This window comes from Falco peregrinus, chromosome 12 (assembly GCF_023634155.1).
Source record: "Falco peregrinus isolate bFalPer1 chromosome 12, bFalPer1.pri, whole genome shotgun sequence".
NCBI lineage: Eukaryota > Metazoa > Chordata > Aves > Falconiformes > Falconidae > Falco > Falco peregrinus.
This window is the reverse complement of record NC_073732.1, coordinates 29,065,781-29,086,949: the sequence shown is the minus strand read 5'-3', so window position 1 is coordinate 29,086,949 and position 21,169 is coordinate 29,065,781. Positions and strand designations below refer to the sequence as shown.

General features: G+C 51.1%; 1 protein-coding gene across 1 annotated transcript in view; it reads right to left on the bottom strand.

The window, feature by feature from the left end:
• The window catches only part of LOC129785393 (splicing factor 3B subunit 4-like), a 77,750-nt gene that overhangs the window by 21,320 nt on the left and 35,261 nt on the right, over nucleotides 1-21,169 (bottom strand). The window lies entirely within an intron of this gene.

Below are 21,169 nucleotides of genomic sequence, written 5' to 3'. Positions count from 1 at the left end.
CACGGAAGCTACAGGAGCCTCCCACCGAACGCCGAGAAGGATCATTAAACACATTTTACACACAGTTTATTCTCCCATCTTTCAGATCCTCTGACCTGCAGAGCTAACACCTCAAACCGCGTCCTGCTGTGACGTGACTCCTTGCTGTACATGTACTGAGATGTCTCAGCCGCCTCTGAATCCAGCTGGAACTTGAAGCTGAGCCTCACAATGTCATGTGGAGTTCCTGCTCTTTTTTTTTAAGCATTGCTATGTTTGACGTGGGGTAGTCAAAACCACTGCAAAATCACACTGAATTCCTATGTCCTCCCACACGATTACTTTTTACCTGCAAGGTGACAGAATCCTGTCTGTCGGGCCATCCCAGCAGCGAGGAAGCTGGTTGGACAGGGGGGACTGGACGCCACTGGGACAGAACCCAAGCAGTGCTTCTCCAGGCAGTGCGATGGCTGGAGCCAGGAGCTCCTGGGGAGCCTGGCAAGTCTGCTGTTAAATATTTGCCTTTTGGCACTTAGCCTTGCTATATATTTGTGGAAGACAGTACACCAACCTGAGGCCCAAGGTGATCCCTGTGTTTATCCATTAATCTCTGTGATGGGCAGAGCTTCCCTTCCCTAAGCTGCTTGGCTGGAGTTTCTTTCTGATCAATATGCAAAGAGAACGCAATCTCAGCTGCAGCCTTTGGGCTGCTAATTAATAATCAGTGGTGATGATGGGTCATGTTTCTTAGGAATGAGCTTCAGCTCATTGTCTCACTACAGGAGGACAATCTAAAAGTTCCACCTTCCCTTGTTGTGCTGTATTAGCCTTCAACTAGCAAATGAGATTAAACATTTTATGATTTCATGGTCATGCTTCCAACCTATTCTTCCTCTGGGCATATTTGGGAATCTTTTAATAACTACAAACCATTCAGTGAAGACACCAAAAGGTTTGAAGTAAATAGCTATTTAAGAGCTTAAGTTTTGCCAAAAGAGTCTACAATGGTCAATGCTGAAACAAATTATTATTAATTAGCTATATTTTGCTTCCTCCAGCTCACAGTGTTATTTTTTTTCTCATTTATGCCCATTAACTCTTTAATGCAAGATGAAATCAGTATGAAACCTACGCATGATCTGCTGTCAGTTTGTGCATTTTCATAATACAGCACCATGGATTTTTTGTTTTAATCCGGTTCAAATGACACCAACTTAATGAAAAAATGAGCAGGTGAAGAGAACCATCAGCCTGACCATGCTTCCAGCAGAAGCTCGCACTGGATGCCCGGGTACACCGCCTGCCAGCCGAGCTCCCCAGAACCCCGCAGGAGGTGGCTGTGGGCTGTTTCGGTGACTGTGGGCCATTTTGGTGGCTCATGAGTGACTGCCACAGAACATCCCGCTGCCCTCCTGGTCACGCTTGAGGACAGATGCTGAAGGTTTGTTTCTGTAGCATGGAAACTGGACACCGTGTGAGCCCAAAGAGGGGTCGGGCCAAGTTTTCTTCAGCCTGGCCTCCTCTTCTTCGCTGAGGAAGGAGGAGGCGCAGGGTGCCCGGCCGAGCAGCAGGAGCCCTGGCAGCTGTGGGGCTCTGTCCGGCTGGAGCACCCGTTGCGCTAGTTCTGTGCCCAGGGCTGGGGCAGGGTGTGGGTGGGAGGGGGCTGTGCTTCCCCATCACCGCCCACAGAAAGCCCTGCCTGGAAAGTCAGGGCTGCAGCAGGTAAATGCACCCAGGGCTGCCAGGACACACAAAACCTGCTAATTGCCTTTCTGGGATGCTTTTTTTTCCTTCCTCATTACTAGTTTTTGTCTTTAGATTGGTCCAGAACAAAAACATTAATGCAGTCATATGTCTTAACACAGGTATTACTTATTTCTGTGATAAGCTTGTTATTTTTCAAGTTTGCACATTCATATTTCTTTCCTGCAGTGGTTAGTCTTCACCTGTGGTAAACTTTTTGAAGGAGGCTATAGGCTTGAGGTTTGCTTTGCCTATGGAACATGCATGCCAAGCCCCTGCGCAGCTGTGTCCAACGAGGGCCAGCTGCACAGCAGGGCTGGGACCAGGGGAGCTGCGGGGGAGTGCTGGTCCTCGGGTGGAAGCTGGTTTAGACAGACACTAAAAGCCCTTAACTTTAAAACAACAAAACCCAACAACAGAGCAACCCACAGCTACAGCTGCTTGACTAGGACGGTTTCACCCCGCTTACATTTGCTGTATTATTTCTAACCTCAGATGCTCTGCGCTGAATCAGAATCTACTAGGGAATAGTATTTCTGGAGCCTAACTGTACTGGCACAATAATTTGAAATACTTTGAAGACATACAACTTGTGAATTAAAACCACCACTTATTTTGTGGCTGTGAATTGCAGTGTGTTTCAAGGATATACATGAAAATGTTTATTTTTCTATTGTACTGTGATTTTAATCTTGTTGAGTAAGTTCAATTTTTGTGCAAATACTAGTGAAATTTGACTGCAATATCTGCAGAGAGAGTGCTACTTGGTATTTAAGCTCAGGTTATGTAACTGCTTTAATTAAATAGTAGTAAAAAACCCTCCCCTTAGTTGTCTATAATTTTAACGAATAAAAAGATTTCGTTTTTTAATAAAGCATGAGGTTGTTTGCATGTACATTTACTGTTAGGCATGGCTTTTGAAGTTGTAACTATTTTTAGTGGCAGCAGAACTGCAGCCACAGAGTTACTGGCACTGTACCTAGCAACCTCACTTTGAAACTGCTCCAATAAAATTATGAAACGCTTTTTCTGCCTTTTGTATTATTGCAGTTAATTCATGCTTCCAGGTGATTCTTCAGGCAGTGATATGGACTTAAAAACAGATAACAAAAGGTTTGCAAAACATACAGAATTTAAAATCTTGGGAAGAACCAGGTGGATCAACTGAGAATCAAAAGGAGTGAGTAAATGAATGATGCTTTGTCCTCTCGGGTGCTAGGGGCCAGCACATCTGCGGGTGGGCGAGCTGCAGCTGGCAGGGGGCTGACCCCGTGTTCGGCTGGAGGGGCACCTGCTCCCAGGTCCCCTCTCCCTTTTCCTCAGCAGCTCCCTCTCGGCTGTGGGTATTTACTCATGCTATCACCCCACAGCCTGTGCAACTAACCTGACAGCCTGCAGTGCATCGCCTGGTCTGTACAGATCAAAAGCTACACCTGTCTGTACAGAATTTTTCTTTTTTCCTAATTGGCAATGGCTCCTGCACATTGATTTGATTTCGTTGCAGGATGCAGAGTGACTCTTCCTTCCCAAACAGCATAATGTCTTAAAAATAATTATTTAACCCCCTTTTTTATCCTCACCAGACAGTGTAGGCATTTCAGATTTTATGTCAACCTCTGTTTTCAAGCCATTGACTTGTTTCACTGCCTGCAGCTGCCCTAGCCTCAGACAGGGCAGTTTCATTCTGCTCCCCTCTTTATCCCTGTGGGACGGCCACAGCACCCTGCAGCTGCTGGGAGAGCTTGAGCTGCTGGCACCTGTGCCCCTGCCGACTCTGCATCCTGGCTCTCCACAGCACCACGGCTGCTTCGGGGGACAGTTGCTGCCATCCTCCTCCCGTGCCAGCAGCCATGCGAGGCAGTACCCCGGCGCGCACACCAAGGCCACAGGCCCTCGGCCAGCGTTGCAAGGGGAGGCACAGACCGCTGCTGTCAAATACTTTGATCTTGCAAACTGAAAATACATGTGTGGGGTGCAGGGAGCAACTGGGGTGCAAACTGCAGCTACATGGGATATAATATATTGGTATTTCATTTATTTCATCTGCTTTATTTTAAGATTTATTTACCTCATTTTATTTTTTATTACTATTTATTTACCCCAGGGTTTTTTTCTCATTCTTGCTTTGATTTGTACTTCATGAAAATGTTTTAGCTTTGCTGTAATGTCCCTTCAATTGTAATGCTATTTTCTTATCAGCAAATGGATTCCATCTTCAACAAACAGCTCTGTTTCATGCCTTTCCAAAGTTCCCTTCCCCATCCAACACCTGCTAAGACCTGATGGCCTCTTCCAGCCTCAGCACAGAAGCCTTTAAAGACTCACCAAGCCTAGAAGCATTGGTGTTTGTAAAGCTCAGCTCTTGCTGGTTAAATTTAACATAAAGAGCAGCATACAGTGTATAAACACCATATTTTAATACTTGCACTGATTGTGCATTTGCTCCTGGCTTCCTTTAACATTGGCCTAAGTGTGCAGATGCTGTTTGTTGTCACCCTGGCAGATGTGAGGCACCGCATGAATTTAGGGAATATTTGTTTATAAACTTCTTTTAAATTATCTTACAGCATTAAAAAATAGAAGACAAACCCGTGGCAACAGGCAAAGGGCTGAAGAGATAAGTAATGAATTAAATGGGGGTTTTCAAACTGTGCAGCTCAGGTTTCTGCTGCCAGCATCAGGCTCCCGCCTGTATGGCAGTGGGAGGGAGATGCTGGGAATGCTGCTGATACGGTTTGGACTGAATTCAGGCAGATTGGGCTGGGAGCAGGTCAGTGCTTGGAGGCCACTGGGAGAAGTGACACATTCCCCTGGGTTTTACCCCAAATCATGGCCAGCAGTGCTGTGCGCAGCCAGTGCACAGCCCCACTGGCCCCGGTGGGATCCCAGCCCTGCTGCCCATTGCAGGCAGCCCCGCAGCCCTGCCTGCCCAAGGGTCGGGTGGGAGAGAGCCAGGGCTGTTTGGTACTGCTGAGGTTGAACCAACCGTGTCTGCTGGCAGAAATATAAATACCCAGAGACTCTCACAAGTTACATGGCAGCTGAGTGTGGGTGTCACAAATGCTAGCAGTGCCTCTGCATGAGGTACCAGGAGGACAGTGAAGCGCCGGGTGTATTTATAGCCCCTGGGGCATACACACCAGCATGGTGCTCCCTGGGAACGGCAGCACCCCTCTGCCTCTGATGTTCTTGCTCCCTCGCCAGGGTCATGGCAGCTGGTGCTGGGCCGCAGCCAGCAGGCAGGGGTCCTGAAACCTGGGCTTACACCAGACTGCCCAGCCAAGACTCAGGCAGCGATTCCCACAGGGAAACCCATAGCCAGGGTCCTGCACCTCTGCCTGTGCTTGCCCCACCACACTGCTGCCTGCCTGTGGGAGCATCCTGGAGCAATCACCAGAAACGCCACTCGTTTCAAGTGCTCGAAACACCATTTACCCTTCCTGGCATTCCCATACAGCCAAGGAACAGCAGTGCTATCTATGTAAATAATTCATAAAAGTCTTCTCTGATCAGTTTATGGCTCTTCCACAAAGAAGCTGCCCCGAACCCTGCTCCCTGAGTCTGCAGCAGTGACCTGGGGACAGACTGAAATCCAGCAGCAAGAGCCCTGCCACCCGCACAGACCCTGCCCAGCAGGGCGAGTGCCTCAGCTCTGTTTTACTCATGTTAAGAACCAAAGCCGGGCCTAGTACGTACCACCGGCCCTTGGCAGGACCACTTCCACACTTGCACCGTGTGAAGGAACACTGTGGCTGCAAGCCCACCACAGTGTGGGGCTGGGGTATCCCCTGCCTCTAGGTCACAGTCATGCAGGGCTTGTCCCCTGCCTGTGGGACACAGGGGTCTGCTGGCAGTGTGTGCTCTCGGACAGATTGTTCTCTGCAAAAGAGGTGTTGGGTGGTTAAAAATGCATTTCCTTCCACTGTGAATAACAGTGTTTTGTAGGAAACTGGTTTTTCTCCAAGACAGTGACAGAGAGGTGACCTGGCTACGAGCTGAGTGCCAGCTTAGCACAGCTGGGGTGAGAGGCGGCCGCTGGGGCAGTGGCAGTGCAGAGCTGGCACAGCATGGCCGACCTGGCCGGCGGCTCAGGAGAAAGCAGAGCTTTCTGAGCTGTAGAGTGGATGGCATTAGCTATAGGACGTCATTAAGCAGCATTTGTGTTACCGTGCTGAGGCCCTTGATCTCAGGCCACCCAAACAGACAGAAAGGACTGGCAGAGGTGGGGAAGGGACAACTCTGTGCACAGCTGAGCACCCTGAGGCGATGCGCTGGAGGCTTGGGGCACAGCCCTGCCACCGGTGGATGTGGACTCTCTCTCTCTGGGACCCAGCTGGGAGAAGCTCTTGGTTTTCTTTCCAAATATTATGCCATTATTAATTTCAGAATTAAAGAGTACTTTCAAGAAACTATGCAAGTATAATTCTTTACAGACTACTTGCATGGTAGAATTTGAATAACATATTTGAATAGCAATTTGAATAAACACCTGAGAAGTTCAGTCATACATGGAAAATAAATAAACTTTGCACTGTATAGCTGAAATTACTTGTTTGTTTGATATTACTGGGCCTTTCTTATGGTGGATTCACCAAACAACACTGCCGTTACGAGAGGCTGCTGCTGTTTCCTTAACGGCCCCAGACTCTCCCAAGGCAAGCAGTGCAGTGACCAGGGACAACTCCAGCACAACCCAACCCCTCCTGTGCTGAACTGGGACAGGGTCCGGACCTGCTGCCTCCCCCTTGCTGGGCAGGTGCCGCAGCTGCCGGAGCCGAGGGTGTTGGGCTCAGGCAACCCAAAGGTCATCTCTGCCCCTTTGAAGGTCGTGCCCAACATAGTGCTGTGCATGTCTGCCTGAAGAGAAGAAACAGCAACTCCTGTCCCCAGCTGCGTCTGTACCACAGGCACAGGGGATGGGCTTCTCTTGCCACACTGAGAAACTTTTTTCCCCACTGAGAAGGCTTCAGAAGCAGAGGGAAATCCTTGGACTAGCAGGTGCATTCAGAAACAGATTAACATGCAATGAAGTCATACAGAGTCTGTCTCAGCATACGGGCAGACCGACACAGCCCATGCAACCAGTAAAGGCAGTACATTGTGTGGATTTTGTTCATGCTCCAGGAGCATTGGGAATTAGTGCTGCTGCCACAGAGCACATCCTGGGGGGGAACATGCAGCCTCAGCAGGAAGCTTGGGACCAGCATGGGCTGGGATTATAAAATCCCAGTTAAAGATATTAAACGGCTTTGTGATATGGAAGGGACTGTACCTATGGATTTTAGTTTACAAAGTCAAACATAATTTTTGCAAAAAGAAATCACAAATTATCAGCCCCTTTGGATAATTCTGTAGGTTCTGGAGGAGCTGGCAGAGCCCGCAGGCAGGGGAGGCAGCGGGGCAGGTCGATGCCACTGTGAAGGGCGCAGGTTGTGCTGACAAGGGGCAGGAGCCAGCACAGAACTGGGCGTGCAATCATGTAATTATTTTTTCCCCTGGCAACTCCCATTTCCCTGTTTTCTATTATATTCATTCCATAACCAGTGATGTCCTCTACTGCATACCTCCACGGCAGCTGCTCAGGGCAGCAGCACCAGGTGGGGACACCCAGCTGGAGCCCAGCTGCTGAATCAGCCCACCCCATCCCTGTCCCCATCCCCTCCTCATCCCGGCTGCCGGCTCTGTACAGGGCCCCCAGGACCTGCCCGGGCACAGCAGAGGCTGGGGTTTGCCTCTCCCTGCTCCCCTCAGCTGCAGTTAGGCAAATTCTACATGAAAAAATGGCCTTGCAGGGTTTTTGTAGCAATTACCAACACGGCGACAACGAGGCCAGATAAAAGCAGCATGCCCAGGCTCTGCCTGTGCTTTCTTTTGAGCTGCAGCTTTCATCTGCCTCAGCAATGTGTCAGGACACGTTTGGCACAAATAAAAAAGTTGTTGTTTAACATTCTTGTGTATTACTGAGTGGTGGCAGTGATGCTTCCTGTAAAACATATCTGCAAGTGTGGCAAAGCTGTTTGATATTACAGCCTTGTTTAAAACAGCGTTTAGATAGTAAAAGCAGTCATTTCCCTCCAACCCCATATACGAGCTACCCATTAAAATTCCTTCTCATGCTCTTGCACAAAGACTAATTTTGGCAAGAGACTGACTTGCCCTAGATTTTTAAAAGACAACTTGTTTTAAAACAAAGTCCTTCGGGGAAAGGAGAGAACTGGGAGAAGGACTGCTTCCTCTCCCTGACTGTGCCAGTCCAGCAGCAGCTCTGATACCCCCAGGCTCCATGACCCCCCATCCTGACACCTGCTGGCCCCAACACCTCCCATCCTGTCATGCCCTGGCCCCATCACCCCGTAGCCCATCACCCCCCTTCCCATCATTCTCCATCCCATCACCCCTGTATCCCATCATCCGCCAGCCCAGATGGGGGCAGCAGCATTCTCCCCCCACATTGAGGGGGCTCCCAGCCCCACAGAGGGTGCTGAAGGGGAGCAGGAGCTTCAGAGACCGAGCAGGAATTGCTGGGGGAAGACTGAAAGGCTGTCGTTCACCTTGACACTTACACACTAAAAATAAAGTTTTCAGTGTTAAATGCTTTTTTAAAAAAATTGTGCCAATAGTCAGATATTACTTAGGGGACTCAATTCAGAGTAAAAGCTCTGGTTTCATAAGCTGGCTCTTGCTGCCATCAGAACAGTTTTTCACTGAAAGTCTTTTATTTCTAAGTTGTTTCTTCCCCTTCAGACACTGTTCAAAATGTCACTTGGCAGTGACAATGGAGCACAGCAAAAATCAAAAGAAAAATGACCTACAGGTATCCAATGTAACACCACAGAAAATAGGTGCAGAGACCCATAAAGGCAAATTAACAACAAATTAACCTCACTTCAAGCAGATGGAGAAGGCTGACTTGACTGTTTGGATGCAATTCAATGAAAATGTTCTCTAGCCTTCCCTTTCTGCAAATAAATCTGCAAAGAAAAACATTTCTCTTTGCTGTTTGCTGGCAGGACTAGTATCATACCATCAATACCTAGCATTGCTAAGGCCAGCTTTCTATGTGATTCTCAATAAGTACACAGAAAAGCTGCTTTGGCTGGCTGTGGGATCATCAGCAGGGTACTAGGATGAAAGGAGGTTAAATAGCATTGAATGCTAACAAATACCAATGAGTACTATCCCCTGTTGCAACACAAGCAAGCTATCAGGCTGCAACAAGGCTTTATCTTCAGTCTACTGCCCATACTGCTTGTCCTTCATCCAGCAGTCAGACCACACTACCCCTCATCTGCCCAACCACCCCCTCCACACTCCTCAGGGCTATTTAACTACTTAGCAGGAACGAGCTACAGCTGCACATCATCCATGTCAATCAACCCACTGCCCTTGAAGCAAGGCCACAGCTGCATGTTATCAATGTTAATTAACCCACTGCCTTCATTCCTCTACAATCCCCCAGTAAATGGCTGCATCAGCGGTTGCCCTCGCTGGACTCACATAAGGAGGTAGACCTGAATTTTTGGCTGGCAGCCCTCTGCAGCCCTCCCATCCCTGGCCAAGGGATGGCTCCACAGCGGGATATTGCCTTTCCAACCTCCCTGCAGGAGCCCTGCCGCAGCCGGGGCCGGAGCCCAGCGCGGCAGCACACACCTCCCTGCTCCCTGCCACCAGCTGACATTCACCCCATCGCTCACACTGGGCTCCGGCAGCAAGCAGCTCCCTGGCTGCTGACACTGGCGGAGAGGCTCCAGGTTGGCTTCGTGGCCCCAGCATGCAGCCCTCAACCTTCATCAGAGGGTTTGGTCACCGGCTCTGCTCATTTAAGCTCTCCTGCAACTGATACTGGAAGGGATGACTCAGCCCTAAGTATAGTTGTCTGCACCCGAAATAGAGGCGAGCCCTGCCGCCGCTGGCCATCAGCCCCCTAACGACCCCTAAAGCAGCAGGAGCCGAAGGGGCGATGCAGAGCAGCAGACCCCGGGCAGCGTCAGCTCTTCACCTGCCAAGGAAAAATCACCAGCCAGGGTTCAAATTAAACCTTTGGAAATTAATTCACTTTCCTTCCCAGAATTGCACGGCTACTTCGTGTTTTTATAGAAACAAAAGCTTTTGGTTGCTGCTTTTCTTAATCAATTTACACTAACCAGAGAGCTTATGAATAGGATCAATTTACACTGCACCTAAAAATACACCATCAACTGCATACATACATATATGAGAGGCAGTATGTGTGTGCATAACTACGTGCATGTGCATGTGTCTCAAAAACACTAAGATCCAATTGTAATTTATACTATTTTTTCCACTTTAAATGACACATTTGAAATTGCTTACGGCAATACCCAGCCATGTGGGGGGAGAAGTTTTACAGCTTCAGAGATGGTTCCTACCACCCTCGTTTGACAGGGACTGGAGCAGCAGGTACTACTAACAGCACGTTCCATCAAAGCCCTGTGCTCCGCCTGGGGCTCGGGGCTGTGGCCCTGGGAAGCTGCAGCAGCCGGGAGCACATGGCAGTGAACCCACCCGCAGAACAGCCCCTTCCCCAAGGGTCTGGCATCCCAGTGACCAGCCTGCTTTAATGTGGCCCCTGCACAGTTACCATAGCGTTTATAGCATTTCAAAGCCAGAAATTCCCGACACTTCGCTGTAAAGGCAAATGGTGATTTTGTGGTTTTCCCAGCATGCCATGAAGCCCCTCCACGCTCATAAGAGTCGGAAGCAGATCTAGAAGCACTGGTAAGTCCCCACTGATGGGAGATCTCCAGAAGGAGCTGGAGCCACTCAGCCCTGTCATCCTTTCCATCAGCAGCTGACGCCAAGAAGATGAGGGGCTGCGTTCCAGCCTTTGCCTCTTAGACTGAAACTTTTAAAATACCAAACAAAAGAATTTGCCTCAGGCTGAGATAAACTTAAACTGAACTGTGACAGAGTCTGCCCCAGCAAACCCCAGAAATAATTGGCAGATTGTGAGAAGCTCCTGCACCTGCTTGGCGCGACCCCGGCGCTGCAGCCGAGGGCTGGCTGCACCGCTGCCTTGCCTGCCCCACTGCTCTGTTACGCCGGATGGCAGCTAGTGAGTACAAACCTTGGGCTTAATTACTGTGTTATGACTAACCTTGCTGTCATCACTACCTGTAATTAAACACCAGATTTAATTTCTAAAGCTAGGCAGGTGAGATGGCAGGAACAGAGGCCGCCTGGAAGAGCCTTACCGGGGTGTGGTGCTCCCCAGCGGTTCGGGAGCTGCTTGCAGCAGCAGCTGCTGCCCCACCAAGGGGCGTGCAGGGCGGGCCGAGCCTTCGGGGCTCAGGCAGGCTGCAGCCCCTGGCCAACTGCCCTGGCACGCTCTGTACTGGGCTGACAGGAGGGAAGAGACTCAGCCCGGTTCTGGGAGGGAAAAGGATTAAGGAAGTAGAATTCAGATGGCTTTAGCCAAAATGAGGACAGCAGATTGATTTTAGCATGGCCAAGTGCAGTGAATTAGGAATTTTCTACAGTTTTTCTCTATCTTTTGAGATACCCTCATCCCACTCCATGTTGCCAAAGCAGTAGCCCCTTGGTTTGCCCATGTCAGTGCCTCTCGGGCTGGATGTGCTGCACCTCACCTGCAGCAGCAAGGCACCTTCTCAGCACAAGGCATTGAGTCACAGGATGCTGGGGCTGAACTGGGCTGTGCACCCCCATAAATTGCCCAGGATGCTGGAGCTAACCCAGTCGTGCACCTCCAGAAATCCTTGGGATGACAGGCTGATCTAGGCTGTGCACCCCCAGAAATCCCACGAGGCACTATATTGAACTGGCTGTGCACCCCCGAACTCCCTGGCTAAGAGCTGAAGCAGCATGCATGCTGGGCCGGTGCTCCTTGAGAAGCTTTTGCTCTTTTTCCCTAGTAATTCTTTTAAGGGTATAAATATGCATATGAGATCACTCAAAATGAGTCATATTTCAGTGTCATCTAATTATTAGTTACATTATATATTTGTCAGCTCATATTGTAAACAGTTACTTTATATAACATATGGAGAAGTGTGTCAGGCTGCCAGTGGTTTTCAAGATCTCTGCTTTGAAAATTATTTGAGTGTGATGCTCGTTTTCATCAACTCCAAACCTGTAAAGTTGTTAACACGTTTTATCTGGTAAAATGAGGTGTAATGCAGATGCAGTTGTCATGAAACCTTTTGAACTACCCTCTCTGTGTGAAGGAGATCAGTCCCCAGGTGCCTAATGCTCTTGCTTGCACTGATGATGTGATCTAAAGAAAAGCAAACAGCAACCAAACAAAGGAAAAAATGCTTCCTGGAACACTGTTCAGTTTTATGCAGGAAGCATGTGGCAGGGCTGGCGCCACTTCCCCTCCCATAGATCTGCTTGGACCTTTGCTTGCAAACTATCAGCAGATCCCGAAGACTCCCGCTTTCCTTACAGGCTGCAATTTGTCTTTTGCAGACTTTTATGTAAACATATGTAGGTGCAATCTGGAGATGTGCCTTTCCAGGTACCAGGCAAGGAGGGTCACTCCAAACCACGCAGGCAGGGGCAGTGGTAGATTGCCCACTGCCATGCACCACGCACCATCACGTGCGGGCAGCTGAGAGCAACTCAAATCTCTGGCAAGGCAGGAGAGCAGCATTCTGGTTCCACTGTGAGAAAGGACGTGGGGTTTGTGGTGTGCAGCTGAACATAACGCTCATTGTCTGTCACTGCCTGTGAGCAGGCGGGCACCCACACGCGTCTCCGGAGCCACCAGCCCTGCTCCCGTCACAGTGATGCACATGGGTGCTGCAGGACAGACCAGGTCTGGCCTCCTGGCCCTGGAGCTCAAACACTGAACTCCTCCACTGCCCTCACGCTGCGCAGGTGGGCACTTGCCAAGCCAGCCCCTCTGCCATCTGGTTCTGTTCTGCGGCTGCTCAGACCAGCCTCAGCAGCAGCACTGAGGCACAGCCCAGATCCCAGCTCACTCCCACGGCTGGGCTCAGCGGCGGCAAACTCAGCAGAACTGCGCTGGCTACTGGCACCCACGGCACTGCCTGGGTGGGTGCTTGTCGGGTGGGAGCGGGCTGGCGAGGGCTGCGGCACAGGGTCTGTGCAGCACAGCCCGGCATGCAGCTGTGCTCGCCAGCCGCTTTTAGCCAGCACGAGTTTATCCTGAGCCCCATGGAGAAGAAAGCAGCCTTGTTCGAGGAGAGAGCTGTGCTGTGAGACTTTGTCCCCATTCATGCTCGTGCTGGCAGAGGACGTCAGGCAGCCCAGGGCCTTGCCCTTCCTCCCAGCCACCCGCACACCAGGCCCTGCCCACAGGGACAGTGACCGCAGGGACTGGGGAGGGAGAAGGTGGTGGTGGAAGAAAAGAAGCTTGTCAGGGCTTTTGGTGGCTGTGTGATGCACGTCATGGATTTTATTTTGCAGAACTTGTGCCATGAGTTCAGCACACACACATGCAAGGTGCACACAGAGCACACACAGTGCACAAACATGCCCAGCACATGGGGAAGGGAAGGGAAGGGAAGGGAATTTAGCCCCTCCGCTGGGTCAGAGGCAGCAGCACTCAGAGTGCCCGTGGGGTCTGGAACACAGCCGTGGCACCAGGTACAGGCACTGCCCTGGCCAGGGACTGCAGGGACAGGATGTGTCCCCCAACCCCTCCTCAAGCCCAGCCAAGGCACCCACCCTCACAAGAAGGAGAAGCTGCGCAGGAGAGGCTCTAGGGATGGCACAGACACTGCAAGTGCTCCAACGGGCTTTGGTGTCACTGGCAAGGGGCCTTTCTGGCTTGGGAAAGGGAAAGACCACAGCTCTTATTTCCCCTCAGACTTCTGGGCTATTTTAAAATAATAAAAGCAGTTCTGCTCTGTCCCAGTGCAAGTCAGCACTGCAATTACTCAATCACCGGGGAAGCTGGGATGCTGAGAGACAAGCGGCACGCGCTCTGACGAGCTGCTCTCAGCCTTTTCCTGGTGACTTGATGTCTCGTGGCTTGCAGGGAGAGATGTGTGCTATTATTTCAACTTTGTTTTGACCGATGATGAGAGGGAAGGGAGTGCTGGAGACTGCTGGCATTGTTTGGTTCAAGTAACTTCAGGAGAACTTCTTGCTTGTCTTTGCTCACATAATGCTCCGTGGAGCTTCATTAACTGTCCCCTGTGCATCTGGCACACCAGGAGCTGTTTTCTGGGGAAGTGGCACAGCCAGGTGGGTGGCAGCAACACCTCCTGAGAGGTACCGAAGCTTTGGCACCGGCATTTCCCTCTGCGAAATACCTCAAAGCCTCGCTGGTTACTCCCTGCCTCTCCCCAGCCACCACCAGTTTTTCAGTTTCTCTGGTCACTGTTGTATCCCAGTGTCAGTGCCTCTAGCTCCCACTTGTCCTCCCCAGCCCTCCCCTGGGCTTAGGGACAGTGCCACCGAGAGAGAAGGGGATGAGGAGTGATGGAGATGCCCCAAACTGCATGGGAAGTCTGTGGAGCAGCAAAGCACTGAGTCAAAAGCACTAACCACTGCATCAGCTCTCAGCCAGGCTGGAACTATAAAAGCCACTTAACTGGTATATAAACTTTCTCCAACAAATTTAATACATTTGTCTCATTGCCGAGTGACCATTAAATGGACACAGTCCAAACCTCACATTAGCACGCCCCAGCCAGCGAGTCGCAGTGTAGTTGAGGGCAGCTGGAGAGAAGGGGTGCTAGCTCCAGCCCTGCCTGTTTGCGCTGCAGCCTCTCCAGCTCAGGTATGCAAGCGGCTGGTAGACAGACCACATTCATCATGTGGGAGTAGGGGCACAGTCTCCCAGTCAACAGCTTCAAGATGATAACACAAGGCCTGGTTTGGCCAGGCAGCACTGGCGATGGTAGAAACATAGAATCACAGAATCATTTAGGTTGGAAAAGACATTTAAGATCATCAAGTCCCAAAGCCTGGGGCACCAGCACAGCCCTCCGATCCCCCAGCACTCTCAGCACAAGCAGTGATGCTAAAGGCAATGTCAACAGACAACTCTTGCTACTGCATAAGGTAACATGCTTTGGACAAATCCTGTCACAGCTCCTGGAAAATAAGCAGGGAGATGAGGTGAGAATGAGAAGTGAGAACCACTGGCATGCCCTGGGAGAGCTGGGGCAGGAGCAGCCCCGTGCCCAGCCGGCATCCACCGCTGCCTGACCCTTCCCTTCCACACCACTTCTGCTCCCAGCATGATTCACCTCAGCTACAAACTCTCCATAGAGATTTCAAATCAGTGATAACATGGGCTGAAGCATATTCCCAGCTGGCAGTGTGACAGAGGAGCTGCATTATCTTTCCTGGCTGCACTTTCAGCTCAGGCAGCGAAGCGTAAGCCAGCAGGCACCCCCCCACCAGCGCTCCCCACTTTCCCAGCCTCCCTTCAAACGCCTTCCCAAGCCCCGCTGCTGCCACCGCTCCAGAGCTATATTTAGCCACTGGCTGTCGCGCTCCCTCATAATTGTCTGGGTTAAAACACTCAGTAAGATTTCACAGCTAGGCTTAACAAATGTGGTTACTACCTTTTGCACGGCCATTTGTTAGAAATGCTGGCGAGCAGTGGCAGGAGGCTGGCACACGCGTGCCCTCTTCTGCCCCCCAAGAGCAGCAGAGGCTTCAAGCCCTGCTGGCTGCCGGCGGCTGGGGGCTGCCTCTGCTGTGGGCAGCTCCTCCATGGCCAGCAGAGGAAAACAAAAAGCTGTGATCTTTCTTGATGGTCTTGGTAGCGGGTGGAAGAGCTCTACATGGCTGAAAACTGCCCTAGACAGTCCCTGAATCAAAGCTGCTTTGTATGAGATACTGACGAGGTAGGGAAGGCTTGTGCAGGTGGAAGCCAGAGCTCCCTCTGCAGCTCTGAGACACGACATTTCTCCTGTACCAACCTGCCAACTCCACCACCACCCTGGTGCTCCAGCAGAACCCGGTGCCACTGGCAGGGTTACAGAGCTGAAGCTGAAGGCAGCTCGTCTTCAGCCACCCCAAAAGCACAGAGCCGGGTCCCCTCTCCTGGCAATGCACTGCATTATCCAGAGGGGCATCCCTGGCCTGGGGCTGCCAAGTCCCCTAAGATGCCCACTCATGTCACCCCAGGGTTAGTTCAGGGTGAACTGGCAGCAGGACCCCCACTTGCCCCCGGCATGGCTGCCTCCGGTCACTCAGGAAGGGCACGGCCCTTGGACAGGTCCCGCACCCAGCAACACCAGCCAGCCGCACACCAGTAATGATTATTGCTGAGCAAATGTCCTTTGTGCTTCCAGCATTTAGCACTAACCTGGCACTTGGTGAGCATCAAACAGAGCCAGAGACACACAGACAGTTGATTTCCTGCAAAACACGAAGGTATGGCTGTCCCATGGTCATGGCCATTGACTCTAAGGCTCACATTTGGAAAGGGTATATAAATAGTGATACAAGTGTGTTCTCCATTTTCAAAGTTTAAAAAAAATAATAAAAAAAACCCCTAAAGGTATTTATTCAGCAAGGACTTAACTGAAGCAGAGACGATTATGTGCAATCCACTGCTTTTCCAACTACTTAATTAGAAACAGGACACTGTAGGAAATTATCATACCACATAATTTCAGTAAAAAGCTTTTCAATAAAAAGATTAAACATGTCTATAATGTGTGAAGATATGAGCAGGTTATAATTTCTATTGACCTCACCTCAGCAGCAGCACTTAATTGATGTCAGGGTCTTTGTCTGCTTGTTCAAGTTAATCAGCATCCTTAGTCCTCCAAAGACCACATTTGCAAACCTCCCAAGGAAGCAGGAATCCTTCTGGTGTTTTTTCCTCTCTTTTCTTCAACACGTTTCTCCGAAATGCTGGCATCTCTGGCTCTGCCAGGGGCACTCACTGACTGTGTTTTTAAAATAAAACACTAAAATAGCTGCTCAGAGCCACCTCCTGCCACTTGTGTTTCCCAGCCACTTGCAGCACATTCGTTTTTTCTGGAAATGTGATTTTACACTTTCAGGAGTGAGCTGCTCCTGAGTAGGCTGCAGGTGTCACACAGGGTTTTTTCCACACTGCACATGCCAGCCCAGGCAGACTGTCCTCGCTGGGGCTGGGATGCCCGGGGTGGGATGGCCTCCAGTCCTGAGTGTGGGGTCCCAGACCCACAGAGCCCCTGGCCCTCATCACACCCTGCTGCTGCAGCACACCCCCTAGGCCTGGCACCCCAGCGAGAGGCTGGCGGCTGACCTCGTGCTTTTATAGATATGCACATATGGAGGGTTATAATTGCACCAGGAGCCGGGTATGCATATGTATGGGCAGCAGCAGCGTACAGAACGGGCGGTGGGCTGGCTCCTGCGGGCTGTTCTGCTCCGTTGCAGGCATACATATTTATATGCAGGTTTATTTAAGTATCAGGGATTTTTTTTTTCCCTGCTGGCCACCAAACTGCTGAATGCCCTATGTAATGGGTGCTAAAAGCAAATCAGTACACAGATTTTTAACAGAGCAATGCTACAGTTGAAGCGGCAGGGATTTATGCTGTGCTCAAGTGCAGCAAGTTTGAAGGATACAAAACATGTGAAAGCTCGTGTCCAGACTTCAGCATGGAATAATCACAAGCAAACTTTTCTTTAATTAAACTGATTGTCTGGTTATACCGGAGTCTAACAGAGCTAGGACCACGCAACTTCCCCTTTGGCACTGCGTACCTTTACCATCAAATCCGTGGCAGGACTGCCCCCCCCCCCCCTCCCCCCCAAAGCCCAGCAGTGAGACATTTCTCTCAGCCTGGAGCATCACGCTCAGGTCTGATTCAATCCCACGTGCTGGAAGGGGGCTGCACCTTGGGGCATTGGGTGCTGCCTAGGGCTCCCCACATCTGTCCTGGCTGCATCGGGTCCCTGGGAACCCTCATCCAGGGAATGCCCAGCAGAGATCGGGGCAGAAGACGTGTCCCTCCACACTTCCTTCCCCCTCTCCTCCCATGCTGCAGATGCATGGAAGGCAGATTTAGAGACCAGGCACCCCTGGCTAACTCAGCAGTGAGGTCAGGATTGCGAGGTTGTCTAAAATTACAAAGCAACTTCTCCACTGTGCCTTTCATTGTGTTAAGCTGATTAGTACCATTTAAAAAGAGGGAAAAAAAAAAAAGTAGCTTAGTTCTGTATTTTTGCAAAGCTCCTTTACCAAATGCATTCAGAAGAAAAATACCTCTTTTCAGAGGACCTGAAACTATTAGGAGAGATTTGCTGCAAGGAGTCTGTCCTCTGCCCAACCCCTTACAGCCGTCTGCATGGCCTGGGTTTTGCTTAGCTTTTTATTTATTAAATACTCACTGAAAATATGTCATTGCTGTAATGGGCCGAAGCAAGGAAATGTCAAACATGTTCTGCATCACCTCCGCCAGACACAAACACACTGTCGGTTTAGACAAGTCCTACTTAGCATAACTAAAGTTTTTTTGAATTTCTTCTGCTTAGAAAACCTCCTGACTTCTGCCAGCCTCCACTTGGGCTCCTTGAGAAGCAGCATCCCTGCCAGGAAGCCTCGTGCACTGGAACTAAACCCCGCCGGGTGCCAGACTTCATCTGCCATGAGCAGCCCCCTGTGCCGGCCGGGACCAACCAGGTGCCAGCGCTGGCAGCTCTCGGCTCTTCCCAGGCACTCCCATTTCAGAACTCTGCTGCAACATAATCACCCAAATGATTAGAAGCTTACATTATTTCCTAGAGGTACACACTTGGTTACAAGCCACAACATTTGAAGCAGTGCTGCGGCCTGCTGGGGGGGTGAGCTGTGAGCTGTGCCCAGCGTGTTGCACCGTAACCGCACCACGGGCACCGGTTATAAACTGAGAGAGGGGACATTTAGATTAGATACAAGGAAGAAATTCTTTACTGTAAGGGTGGTGAGGCATAGGCTGCCTAGAGCACCTGTGGAACTAGATGGGCTTTAAGTCCCTTCCAACTATTCCACAATTCTATGACACCATTTAGTCTGTTTGCACTTGCACTAGCTGTGCTTTCAGCTAAGGGCCACAAAAGCTAAAAATGAGTAAGGAAACAAACTATTAGAGACTGATTATTCCACCAGTGTTGGAGCACGGAGCGTGGCTGGGAGCACTGGGAGCACTGGGAGCGCTGGGAGTGGCAGTGCTGGCGTCAGGAGCAGAGCAGCTCCTGTCCTGCTTTGCCTGCAGCAGGGAGCAGCTCAGCCCCACACGGAACACCATGGCATCTGCCGGGTGAGTGACCCGTGCCCACACAGCAGCCACAGCAGCCACTGGCCCCAGCCATGACGAGGAGCGTCAGCCTGGCCCTGCAGTCATGGAACAAACCTCTGTGTCAAGCCCCAGCTGTTCGGCAGCATCCCCCATGCCTGGGCAGCTGCTCCTGCTGCTCCTGCTCCCTTCAAAGCAGCCTTTTATCCCCTTTCCCTCCAGCCTTTGCTTCTCTGCCCAGCTCTGCTTCTCCCAGCATTGCTTCCCAAGCCATGCACCCCATCACTCTCACTTCGCCCCCCCAGACTCTCAACAGCGGATCTGCATCCACAGTCGCGCCTCAGGCTCTGCCTGCACTTCAGCTAACATTTAAGCTAACATTTACTATCACGTGGTAGACAGCGAAAAATATTACCCAAGGGATACCACTCCAACGGCTGCTTTTCTTGCAATAACACCACATTTCTGGCTCCCATTCAGCCCCCTCCTGTGGGGCTGCTGCCAGTCAGACCTTGGGCTTCAGTGCTGGAGCCACACTTGGCCGTGCTGAGCCTCGCCGACAGCATGGGCTGGATCTGCCACTTGCCTCCTGCCTACACAGCCACAGCTGTGGCCGGTGGCATAGTGGCACAGTGGCCCACTGCTGCCCTCCCTGCCTGCCCTGCTGCAGCCCAGGCTCTGCCCTCCCACTGCCTGAAGAAGAGGCAAGTGGAGAGAAAAACAAAACTTTACATTTATGCTCCACTGGTTTGGCTGTCTGGGGCTCAACCCCTTTAAGCTTGGCTTCCTGCAACCTCTCAGGGCGCTGGGAGTGAGAGTGGGGGGACGGCTGCTGCCCACCAGCCCACACTGCTGAGCTGGATCAGCCACAGGCTGTAGCCCCTCGCCTGGCTGGAGGGGACCCTGCTGGCAGAAAGCAGCTTTCTTGTGATTTTTTTTTTTAAATAAAATAATCAAGCTGTACATGCTATGACCAAGAAAAGGAGCAAAACCTCTCCTGCCACCCTGGTGGGGCCTGATGTGGTTTGTGTCCGGCTGCAACACGCCGCTGGAACCTGCCTGTGCTGGGGCAGGGGACACTTTTTCATTTCAGACATCATCTACAGCAGGCTGCAGCAATTCAGAAATCAGCAGGCTTTCCAAAGTAAATGAGGAAAAAAGCTGCTGTTGATTTAGAAAGTTGTTTTGTGCTTAAAGCCAGAAAGCGGCTGTTTTCTGCCAATTACACTTTTACCACAAGCCTATCATTTATTTCGGCATATTGCAACCTGGAGACATGGTTGAGGGCCAGGTGCATCCTGACAGCCCAACGAGGCGGTGCTGCCTGCTGCTCGCAGACCTGTACCAGGGACTGAGCCTTCTCCTGCCACCTCTGACCCTCTGAAGCATGGATGATGGCTACCAGCTACTTCAAATATGGCCAGGGGAATGGTGCCCACCCACCCTGGCCCCTGGCAGCGAGTGTGCCAGCCCTCTGGCCATGCTGTCCCATCTTCAGCTCATTGGGCCCACAGGAGGAGTTGCCGTAGGGTGCTGGACTGTGCAGGAAGCTGGATGGAGCAGAGCCTGGGAGTTGGCACCATCAGTTTCCCGATGGATACTTTCATTTTCCACAGGGCTAGAGTAAAAGTGCACATGGGAAAAGTCCGACATGATTAGCTGGGATTGTACCCTGAGGGTGCAGATAGAAAGCTGGCAGTGAAAGCCTTCACCCTTTGAGAACTGGGGTTCCTAAGTCTCCATACATGAAGGTATGTCCAAAAAGGGGATTTTCAGATTAAGTGTCCCTGTTAGTGCAGCCCTGGAGCTCAGATGCCGCCTCGCCACACCGGGGCCAGGTCTCATTCTCCAGAGGCTGTGTGCCACGGGGTGAACGTTCCAGTTTCAGGAAGAGGAGACAAGGTCTTTCTCTGCTGTTCCCACACGGGGAACTTTCTGTCAGCCCTACGGCAGCAGAGCAAGGTATTCCCTCTCCTCAGAGAAGGCAGTTACTGCCACCTGCCCATTTCAATCACAGCACCTCTGTGGAAGACCTCGAAGCACTGTGCCCTTCCTGGAGGATGCTCTCAGTCAGCAGAGCTGGGCATGGGGAGTGCCAGGAGAAGGGCTTTCCCACAGGGCTGAGGCCAGTGGCTGCGGGCACTGGCTTCCACGGCAGCAGCAGGGAGAAAGCCTCCGGTGTGTCAGTGATAACGCAATCTGACCAAAAAGGGAAGGGACAGAAAAGGTATGTCCAAGCAACAGGGGAATGCCCAAATTAAAAA